Source organism: Moschus berezovskii, chromosome 7 (genome assembly GCF_049115385.1).
Source record: "Moschus berezovskii isolate FMDL1 chromosome 7, NW_MosBer_1.0, whole genome shotgun sequence".
In the NCBI taxonomy this organism is placed as follows: Eukaryota; Metazoa; Chordata; class Mammalia; order Artiodactyla; family Moschidae; genus Moschus; species Moschus berezovskii.
This window is the reverse complement of record NC_142466.1, coordinates 78,726,604-78,737,342: the sequence shown is the minus strand read 5'-3', so window position 1 is coordinate 78,737,342 and position 10,739 is coordinate 78,726,604.

Here is a 10,739-nt window from a genome sequence, read left to right as displayed (position 1 = left end):
TTAGTCAATGAGTTACATGGATGTATATTAACCCAGGGCTTTATTTTACTACAAAAGCTATTTGTCCTTTCTTTTTGTAAAGACTTTTTCATTCCTTCTAGCAAAATACCGAGGTTACACTAAAAATAAACCCTGTCCATCAGTTTTAGATTAAGACCATCACGAGCAACATTGTAGAGAATTACTGTAAATGTGTGTAAAATGATTGCTGCAAGTTGTACCAGTAAATTACTATGGACATAATTTGAAGTATTATAGCTAAATGAAAAGAATAAGTTGCTTTTGGATGCAAAATCCATAGTATCTATTTCCAAAAAAAAGGACACGGAAAATTAAGGAAATCATCCGGGTGATTTACAATTAAATTTCCAAACAATCAAAGCTTGAGTAGTTGAATTACTCTATCTCCCTTCCCCAGTTCCCAAAGTATATATGGATCCAGCCAGAATAGTTTTTAAAGTTCATGTATTTCCTAAGTCCTGGCGTTTCACAAGTGAGAATACACAATGAGAAGGCTTCCGGTCCCAGTGGCATAGGATGTTTAACAGGGCTTAATCACATCCATAAATGTCTCTCTCAAAACAAAACATCTTGCTTATGAATGACGTCTGTTGCTGTGTGATGTTTCTTTCAGGTGGTGACTTCGCAGATGATAGATGACTAACACGCAATACTCAAAATAAATTCTATCTCGTCCATCTTCATTGCCCACAAACTTCTTCCCACACATACTTGTTTTAAGAGAATGGAAATAAAGGCAAAACAATCTAGCTGCCAAATTCCATTGTGTACGGAGGAGTCATTTTCTTCCTAGGGTAGTATCCCAATCTCTTTTCCTCTGCCTCTCATTCATGTCCTTTTAGCTTTTTTTAAATTTTAATTACAGAAAGCAGTCTTGTTGGACTCCTGCCCATGAAAACTCAGAAGCACTTCTAAGTCGTCTTTTTATTATCAACATTTCCTAGTGAGAGATTGTTGAATAGAGGTGACTGAAAGACAACACTGCACCAAAGGATACTGGCACATACTTGAGTCTTCTCTGAGCAGCAAGATTAAAGAACTTCTATAATGTAGAGCTGAAAAGGATTTAGAGACTGTCTAACTCATCCTCCTTGTATTAAACCCAGGACAGAGGCACAGACAAGCCAATAACTCCTCACACCACATGCTAGTAGGTTGCTACAAAAGTAATTGCTACTTATGCACTGTTGAAATTTGCCTTTGATGTTGGAATATATTCTTAAATAAGTGTGGTTATGTTATGCATCATTTTAATGCACATTTTCCATTTTACGGTTTTTTTTTTTTTCCTAAATGGCTTATTACTTGCTGTTTATTTTCTATTTATTAAGAGTTCAGACTATGGAAATGGTGTTAGACAAAAAGCAAAATGCGAGCAATTTTCATATTCGAGTTCAAAATGAGCAATTAAGAAGTGGAGACAACTCGCAACATCAACAATGCATTTGGCCTAGGAACTGCTAATGAACATATAGTGTAGCAGTGGTTCAAGAAGTTTTGCAAAGGAGATGAACCTTGAAGATGAGGATCACAGTGTCTGGCCATCAGAAGTTGACAATGACCAACTAAGAGAATCATTGAAACCTGTCTTCTTACAACTACACAAGAGGTTGCCAAAACACTCAACGTTGACCCTTCTATAGTAGTTCAGAATTTGAAGCAAATTGGAAAGATGAAAAAGTTCAGTAAGTGGGTGCTTCATGACAGCTTTCTGAATCCCGGCAAAACCATTACATCTGAGAGGTATGCTCAGTAAATCGAAGAGATGCACTGAAAACTGCAACCCCTACAGTCGACACTGATCAACAGAATGGGCTCAATTCTTTTCCATGACAATGCCCAACCACATATCTCACAACCAATGCTTCAAAAGTTGAGTGAATTGGGCTACGAAGTTTTGCCTCATCTGCCATATTGACCTGACCTCTCACCAACTACTGCCACTTCTTCAAGCATCTCAATAACTTTTTCAGGAAAAATGCTTTTGTAACCAGCAGGATGCAGAAAATCATTTCCAAGAGTTCATCAAATCCCAAAGCACAAATTTTATACTACAGGAAGAAACAAATTGACTTCTCATTGGCAAAATTGTGTTGGTTACAATGGTTCCTTTTTGATTAATAAAGATGTGTTTGAGCCTAGATATAATGATTTAAAATTCATCTGAAACCACAATTACGTTTATACTAACCTAATAGTTCTAGATAACCCTTAATAAATTGCCTTTCCACTCTGCCAATCTACCTAACTGCTAACATAGCACAGAATCAGGATTAGAGCCAGTGCCCAAAGCCATGTGGCTGTTTAGACCTCAAGTTAAATATTTCAAACAGGAAAAACCAAATGCTGACTAAACTTGAGATTTTTCTAAAGGAATCCAGTAAGTAAGCACAGAGGAAAAAATTAACAAACTTTAATTATATTTCCTCTCATGTAATCCTTATTTCTTTTCCAGAAGATATTAATAAAATAGAGAATTAGGAAAGTTTGAAGGAGGAAGGGATAAGCAAAGATCTTGATGACTCCAAAAACAGGTAATTCATAGAGTATTAATTCCAGTCTCATCTATTAAAGTTGATAAACCATGGGTTTCTCAGCCACTCTATAGCATCCAATGAATTTTTTGGTGAACTGAATTAAGTAAATATGGAGAATAAGATAAAATCAGACTAACCTATCTATTGTATTTATTTCAAGTTGTTTTCCCAGGAGGAACAAGATTCATTTCTGTGAATCTTGTATTGCATATTTTCCTCCTTGCTTTATTGGTTTAGGAAATCCAGATTTAAAATTTTAATCTCTTTGTAGCAACAATAGCATTTTTATTGCATATGTTTAGTATGCTGCTGCTGCTTCGCTTCAGTTGTGTCTGACTCTACTAACATTAATTATACAACCACGTTTTTCTCTTATTTTTAAGTTATTTCACATTCTTTTTAGAATGAGCTATAGTTTAAATCAATCATATAATCCATAAATTACACAGTTTTTCTCATTTCTCAAAACAAGATGAAGTGTTTATAGACATAAGCTGGAAAGAAACATGCAGGGTAAAACGTATTGTTAAGAATGCCAATACATCTATGTAGTGGTAAGAATGCCATTTATAAAGCTTAACCAATAAATAACACTCTCCTTTATCTCTCATTTATCTAATGTGAATAACTCCATTAGAACTTGATGTAAGTTGTATGATAATATGCAGAAATAAATAGGACCATCCTCAAGGAAGCAGAACTTGGAAAATCAATTATGCTTCCTCCTCCAGCACAAAATTAATTTTCAGGTGATAGGTCCTTATAATGAACACTATGTACTGCATTTGGAGTCAGGGAGATGTGTTGCAAAATGTGATAGAATTTTTAGTCTAAGGTGGGCCTGAGGCAGGTGTGTGTGTGTATTTGTGTTATACGTCTCCCATTGTGGTTCCCCTTGGTGTCTGCCTTCCATGTCTAATTTCTTCCAGTTTCAATCAATCTCAATAAAATGCTGTTAAAATAATTTTTCTAAACCACACTGTTATTACTCTCCTGCTCACATTTTCAGTGGCTCCCTATTACCCGCAGGGTAAATCCAAACTCCTTGCATTGGTCCACTTGGAATTCAGATACTAAAACTCTCTGCTTTTTGAAATTCTACACATTCTTCAAGCCCCAAATTCCTCTTTCCCAATCCCCTACCTGAAAGTAGTCTCTCCATTTTGTGCTCTTATACAACAGTCGGCCAGTAATGATAGGTATCTGTGCTCATTTGGGCGGGCTGCCCAGGTGGCCCTACTTGTAAAGAATCAGACTGCCAAGGCAGGAGACACAAGAGATGTCGGTTCAAACCCTGGGTCAGGAAGATCCCCTGGAGGAAGGCAGGGCAACCCATCAAAGTATTCTTGCTTGGAAAATCCCATGGACAGAGAAGCCATGGTGGGCTACACAAAGAGTCAGATATGACTGAGCACACATACATACATGCTCATTTTATCTCTCAGACTCTATTGTGAAAATCTGGATAGTAGGAAAGGACAGTTTTTTCATCTTCCTGTAGTTCTCACAGTTCTTTCTACAGTGAAGACACCGAACAAACGTCTATATAATTCCTCACAATGGCTATTGTGGATAATGCTGTTATGAATGTAAGTGCATGGAAAAAAAATCTATTGGAGGCCCTGTTTTCAATTCTTTGGTGGAATATCCAGAAATGGAATGGCTGAATCACATGGTAATTTTATTTAAAAATTTTTGCAAAACTGCCATACTGTTTTCCATGGCAGCTGCACCATTTTGCATTCCCACAAGCAGTACACAATGGTTCCAATTTCTCTACATCCTCATCAACCCTGGATATTTTCTGTTTTTGTGAAGGAGCCATCTTAATTGTGCAGAGGGATATCACATCGTCATTCCATTAGTTTTGAAACAGAATTTTTAGAAAATTGCTCTGCATTTCAGCCATTACATTTAAGAAGACAAAAAAGTATTCAATAAAAGATGAGTAGATTTACAAGTTATTCATAAGAGACAGCAATCCTCACCAACTTTAACTCTGTTAATAATATGAAAAAAAGACCTATTTTTTCCTAAGCCTCAAATTCCTTGCCTAAGGTCTCAAGCCACTGACACTGAAAACTATGTAATGGTGTAAATTACCAGGCATGACTGGTAGTGATTAATCACGACTGCCAAATTTCTTCTAGAACAACAATAGGTGGCAATAAATAAGATCCTAAATAGGCCTGTCCATTTAAAGACAAGCAAGACATTATAATATATCCTTTTTACTCTTTTTTTCCCCTAAGCATTCTGCATTTGATAAAACCCAAAACACACTTAGCCCTGAGCAATGAGCACTTCCCTCTTTTTTTAAACACATGTGTGTCTCAAGAGAATGAATCCATATGTTTCTGATTCATTTACAATTAATTCATCAAAATGTTGTTTTGATGTCCAAGAAGCATTATTGAGGCTCTCTTATGAGTCTTTTTTCTTAGAAACAGGAAATCATGCCTTGCCAAGAGCCAAACTCAAAACACTCCAAAGGATTTTTGAGCTGAGTTTGAAACATTGAGACTTCAACATCTAAGTGACTGCCAGACTTGAACAAGAACATCTCTTCATCTAGACATGTAAGCCAAACCCAGATTTAATGTCAGATTAATCTCCAGCTTTTGAGATGCCCAACATGACTCAAGACTTTTGGAAAAGCAGTGTAAAATTCCAGGTGAGCAGAAAAACAGTATGAACATGAGAAGGAAGACCAACAGAATTTTTTAAAGTGTAGACTAGCAAGACACAATGATATTACAAAAATGCTTATAGATGGCACATCTGCTGATAAACCTCTGAACATTCTCCTTTCTTTCCTTTTTGTAAGCTATCTCAAATAGAATGGCTTAACACCAGGTGATACTAAGTAACATAGAGTCCAGGTTGTTCTTTCATTTACATGCTTTTCCTAATACCAAACTTTCCTCTTAGAGAGGTCAAGGCCATTTCCTCTTCAGTGCTCCAGGCATTAATGTTTCAAACCATCTGGAAGATACTGCTTCTCTTCTACTTGAACTCATTCAAGTTTAAATCTTATATCAGTACTCCACTAATGCTTCAATCTAGCCAAACATATCAGCTTTCTCAATATCTCATCTTATGCTTTCCAATCAAATCTTTGCTCACATCATTCCAGGCTTTTCTACCTCTCTGAATCTCATCATCTTTCCTACTTGAATCTTGTTTGCTCCTTAAGGCCATACAAGTCAACCTTAGGCTAATATCATCTTGCTTCCTTCAGAATGTATATAGCACTTATTTTTAGGATATATGATTATTACATGTATTCCTCTGTAACACCTCTTATACTGTCATCAAATATACAATAAAAAGATTAAATTTTCAAATACTTTATTGCCTCCACAACTAGCTGCTACCTAGCTGCACTGGGGAGAAATATGAAATAAAACTGATTGCACTTAGAGAATCTTATATGTGACCAGAAGTATAGAAAGATATTTCAATTTACATATGATTCTAGCTTTGTAGTTTATGAAAGCAATAAGATGGTGATGACATAAGAATTTTGAGAGGAACAAAACTTAAAGAGGGATTAACTTGAGGTATAATTCTGCTAGAATCAGATATATCAGGCTTACTCCTGAGTTGCCTTAAAGTTAGTTGTAAGTATCAGAGAGAAAAGAAAAGATAAAATATTCTTTTCACTTTAATTCAGATCAATGAAGACTGACTGGTTAATAATAAGAGAGTATGCTATCAGGGTTCTCCAGAGAAACACAGAACCAACAGGAATTATAGGAATTAAGTTATGTGATTATAGAGGCTGAGAAGTCCCACCATTTGCCATCTGCAAGCTGGAAAGCCAGAAAAATCTGTGAGGTAATTGTAATCACAAGTCCATCCCTTATCAACGAGGCATCCACATGCATCTCCTTAAACCAAACTTAATCCATAAGTAAAAACATTAACAGGTTCATAATTCTACCTAACATGATACAACTATATCCTGCATAGAGTCAAATACCTTCCCCAGAAGAGGAAGCAAAGTCCTTAAATAACATGTATTCTGATATCCTGTAATTTAAATATTAGATGTGAACACTGATGTAAATCAATGCATCCATTATTATATGATAAGGGAATAAAAGAGGAAATAAAACAAAACTATTTGACATACATGAAGTGAAGTGAAAGTCACTCAGTCGTGTCCAACTCTTTCCAACCTCATGGACTATAATCTGCTAGGCTCCTCTGTCTATGGAATTCTCCAGGCCAGAATACTGGTGTGGGTAGCTATTTCCTTCTCCAGGAAATCTTCCCAACCCAGGGATCAAACCCAGGTCTTTCACATTGCAGGTGGATTCTTTGCTGTCTGAGCCACCAGAGAAGCCCATTTGATATACATCAAAATGTGTGTATGTGTATTTTATATATATATATATATATATATATGAATGCATACACAACATATTCATAACTAAAGAGGAAATACTCATGGCAACTATAGTTCTCATTTCTGGAGGTGGTCATATGGTCATGACTGGCATTTATAACTACCTTTTTTACTACCCATTCTGTATTTGTTTTGTCTTCAGCAAGCACATTAGCTATTCATGGTTCTTTACCTACTGAAAAACATGAAGGATGAAAATTTGGGTCCATCCAGCACTTTCTTTTCCCAGCACTCCTGTCCTTGCCCAATGGGCTCATGAACACATTGGCCATGGTGTCAGGGATGGAGGTTAGGCATGGACTCAGAAACATTGAACTTCACTCACCAATACTGATCTGGTTATGGCCATGGCTGAAAGCTGAGCCATAAAATTTTCATCCTTGAAGGGTCTGGACCACTACTCATTCTACCTAGATTGAATTGTAGTTTCCACTGGCCTTAATTGCAGGGCATGATAAACCTTGGAGAAGGGAATGGCAATCCACTCCAGTATTCTTGCCTGGAGAATTCCATGGACAGAGAAGCCTGGTGGGCTATAGTCCATGGGGTCGCAAAGAGTCGGACACGACTGAGTGGCTAACACTGACATATGATAATACTAAGAAAGACCCTAAAGGATCTCCTATGATCCACGTATAATCTTCTTTACCTCCATTATAGAATGGTAGTCCAGTTTTCTCCAGTCAATCCAGCCAGCACCGTTAACTCCCAGCTTTGTTGATTCAGAGGAATGAGTAGCACAAAGAGGCTTGGTGGCCAACTTAACTTCCAGTGCAATGACATCACTGTTGTATCTCCTGGTAGAAGCATTCCTCCCTCTGGAAATAAGACCTGTGAACCAGTGGAGCATAAAGTCATGGAAACAGGAAGTAAAAGTTTTGCTAATGGAGCACTAGAGCTACTATTGAGTGGTGTCATTCCTGTTTCCACCCATCAATTGTCAGACCTATGAATCCTTGCTATGGGAGAAACAGCACCTATACTGAATACTGACTCAGAATATATATAGTCTTCTGGAGGCCCCAGCCTTGTAAATCATGGTCCCCTAACTGCCACTGTAACTGAGTCTTCAAAGGGCTGTTTTCATTGTTCCTTCAAGCCGACTGCATCAGGATAGTAGGAGACATGGCTGCTGCTGCTGCTGCTGCTAAGTCACTTCAGTCGTGTCCGACTCTGTGTGACCCCATAGACGGAAGCCCACCAGGCTCCCCCGTCCCTGGGATTCTCCAGGCAAGAACACTGGAGTGGGTTGCCATTTCCTTCTCCAATGTGTGAAAGTGAAAAGTGAAAGTGAAGTCGCTCAGTCGTGTCCAACCCTTAGCGACCCCACGGACTGCAGCCTACCAGGCTCCTCCATCCATGGCTAGATCAGCAAATTCCTTCATCATGGACCCACTGCCACATTTCTTTTGTAGTGAAATAAGTTTCTTCATGGGCTTCCCCAGTGACTCAGCGGTAAAGAATCTGCCTGCAATGCAGAAGATGCAGGTTTGATCCCTGGGTTGGAAGGGCATGGTTCCGTATCAAGAGCTCAGTGTTGATCTCTGCTGCTAGCAGTTTGAGCTTTCAGCCATGGCCATAGCCAGATCAGCATTGGTGAGTAGAATTCAATGTTTCTGAGTCCTTGCCTAACCTCCATCCCTGACACCATAGCCAATATTTTCATGAGCCCATTGGGCAATGACAGGAGTGCTGGGGAAAGAATGTTCTGGATGGGTAGACTCTTGATGATTAAATCTTCCTCTGCTGAGGTCACCCCTTTTGTGGAACACAAATATCTTCATGTTTTTGCCAATTCAGTGAGGTCTATCTATATACCTCTTTACCGAAACTTCCTTGTCACCAATTTTCCAATCATGTTCCATGACATATTATCTTTCACCAAGGTACATCATACACTGGGGAAAGGGAAGCAGTCAGACCTCTTGGGGGCTACTGGGCAAGAGCTCCAAACTGATACTGATTCCAGGCGATCCAAATGTCCCTGTGGCCGTGCAGTCAGAGTAGGAGCTTATAGGTAGGGCTCTTGAATCCCTTCTGTGGTTATTTCCCCAGTTCTAGAGCATATAATTATAATAGACCTACTTAGCAGTTGGCAGAATCACAGCAATGTTTCTCTGACTAATGTGGAGTGAGACCTGTGGTGATGAGAAAGTCTAAATAAAAGCTATTAGAACTGCCTCCACCTAGGAAAATAGTAAATCAAAAGCAATACACACCCCTGGAGGAATTACAGAGTCTGGTGTCACCATCAAGGACTTGAAAGATGCATGACTGGTGATTCCCAGGGCATTTCCAGTCAGCTCTTCTATTTAGCCTGTGCAGAAGGCAGATATGACCTTGGAGAATGAGAATAGATAATTTTTTTAAATTTATTTTTAATTGGATGAGAACTGCTTTACCAAAGTTGTGTTAGTTTCTGCCGTACAACTCAAATGAGTCATAAGTGTACATATATTGCCTCCGTGTTGAGTTTCCCTCCACTCCCCCCACCCCATCCCATCCCTCTAGGTCATCACAGAGTGCCAAGCTTGTCTCCCTGTGTTATACAGCAGCTTCTATACACTAGCTATCTATTTTACGCATGATTCTGTATATGTGTCAATGCTACTTTCTCAATTTGTCCCGCCTTCTCCCTCCCCCATGGTGTCTACAAGTCTTGGAAAATGAGAATGGATTATTGCAAGCTTAAGTGGTGGCTCCAATTGCAGCTGCTGTACCAGATGTGCTTTCACTTCTTCAGCAAGTTAGCACATCCTTTGTTATGCAGATAATAATCTTGCAAATGTCTTTTTCTCCATACCTGTTCATACCAGAAGCAACTTGCTTTCAACTGCCAAGGCCAGGAATATACCTTCATTGTTCTATCTCAACAATATATTAACTCTCTAGACCTATGTCAGAAATTAGTTTTCAGGAATCTCAATGACATTATGCTGATTGGATAGAAGGAGCTAGAAGGAGAAACTACCTAAGACTTATTGGTAAGACATTTGTTTGTTAGAGAGTGGGAAATAAGCTATATTAAAATTCAGGGGCCTTTTACTTCCATGGAATTTCTAAAAGTCCAGTGGTGTAGGGCATGTTGGAATATACCCCTTGTAACATGAAAGATTAGTTGTTGCATCTGCTCTATCCTATAGGTAAGAAAGGGCTTCCCTGGTGACTCAGCAGTAAGGAACCCGCCTGCCAATGCAGGAGATGCAGGTTCAATCCACATTTCAGGAAGATTCCCTGGAGGAGGAATGGAAACATACTCCAGAATTCTTGCCTAGGAAATCCCAGGGACAGTGGAGCCCAGCAGGCTACAGTCCATGGGACCAAAAAGAGTCGGACACTACTTAGTGACTCAACAAAAACAATAGACAAGAAAGAAGCACAACATATAGCAGTCCTCTTTGGATTTTGAAAGTAGTATCTCCCTAATTTGGCTGAGTTATCCCAGTCGCTTAATGGAATGACCAGAAAAGCTGCTCATTTTGAGAGGAGCGCAGAAAGAGAGAAAGCTTTAAAATAGGTCCAGGCTGCTGTGTGAGATGTTCCACCAGTTGGGTTATATGATTCAGAAGATTCAATGATGTTGAAGTGTCAGTGATAAGAAGGAATGCTATTTCAAGACTTTAGCAGGCCTCTATATGTGCACAGCAGCACAGGCCTTTCAGAGTTGGGAGAAAAGCCCTGCCATCAAATACAGTTAATTATTCTTCATTTGTGAAACAACTTTTTGCCTGTTACTGGTCTTTACTAGAGACCAAATGCTTGACCAT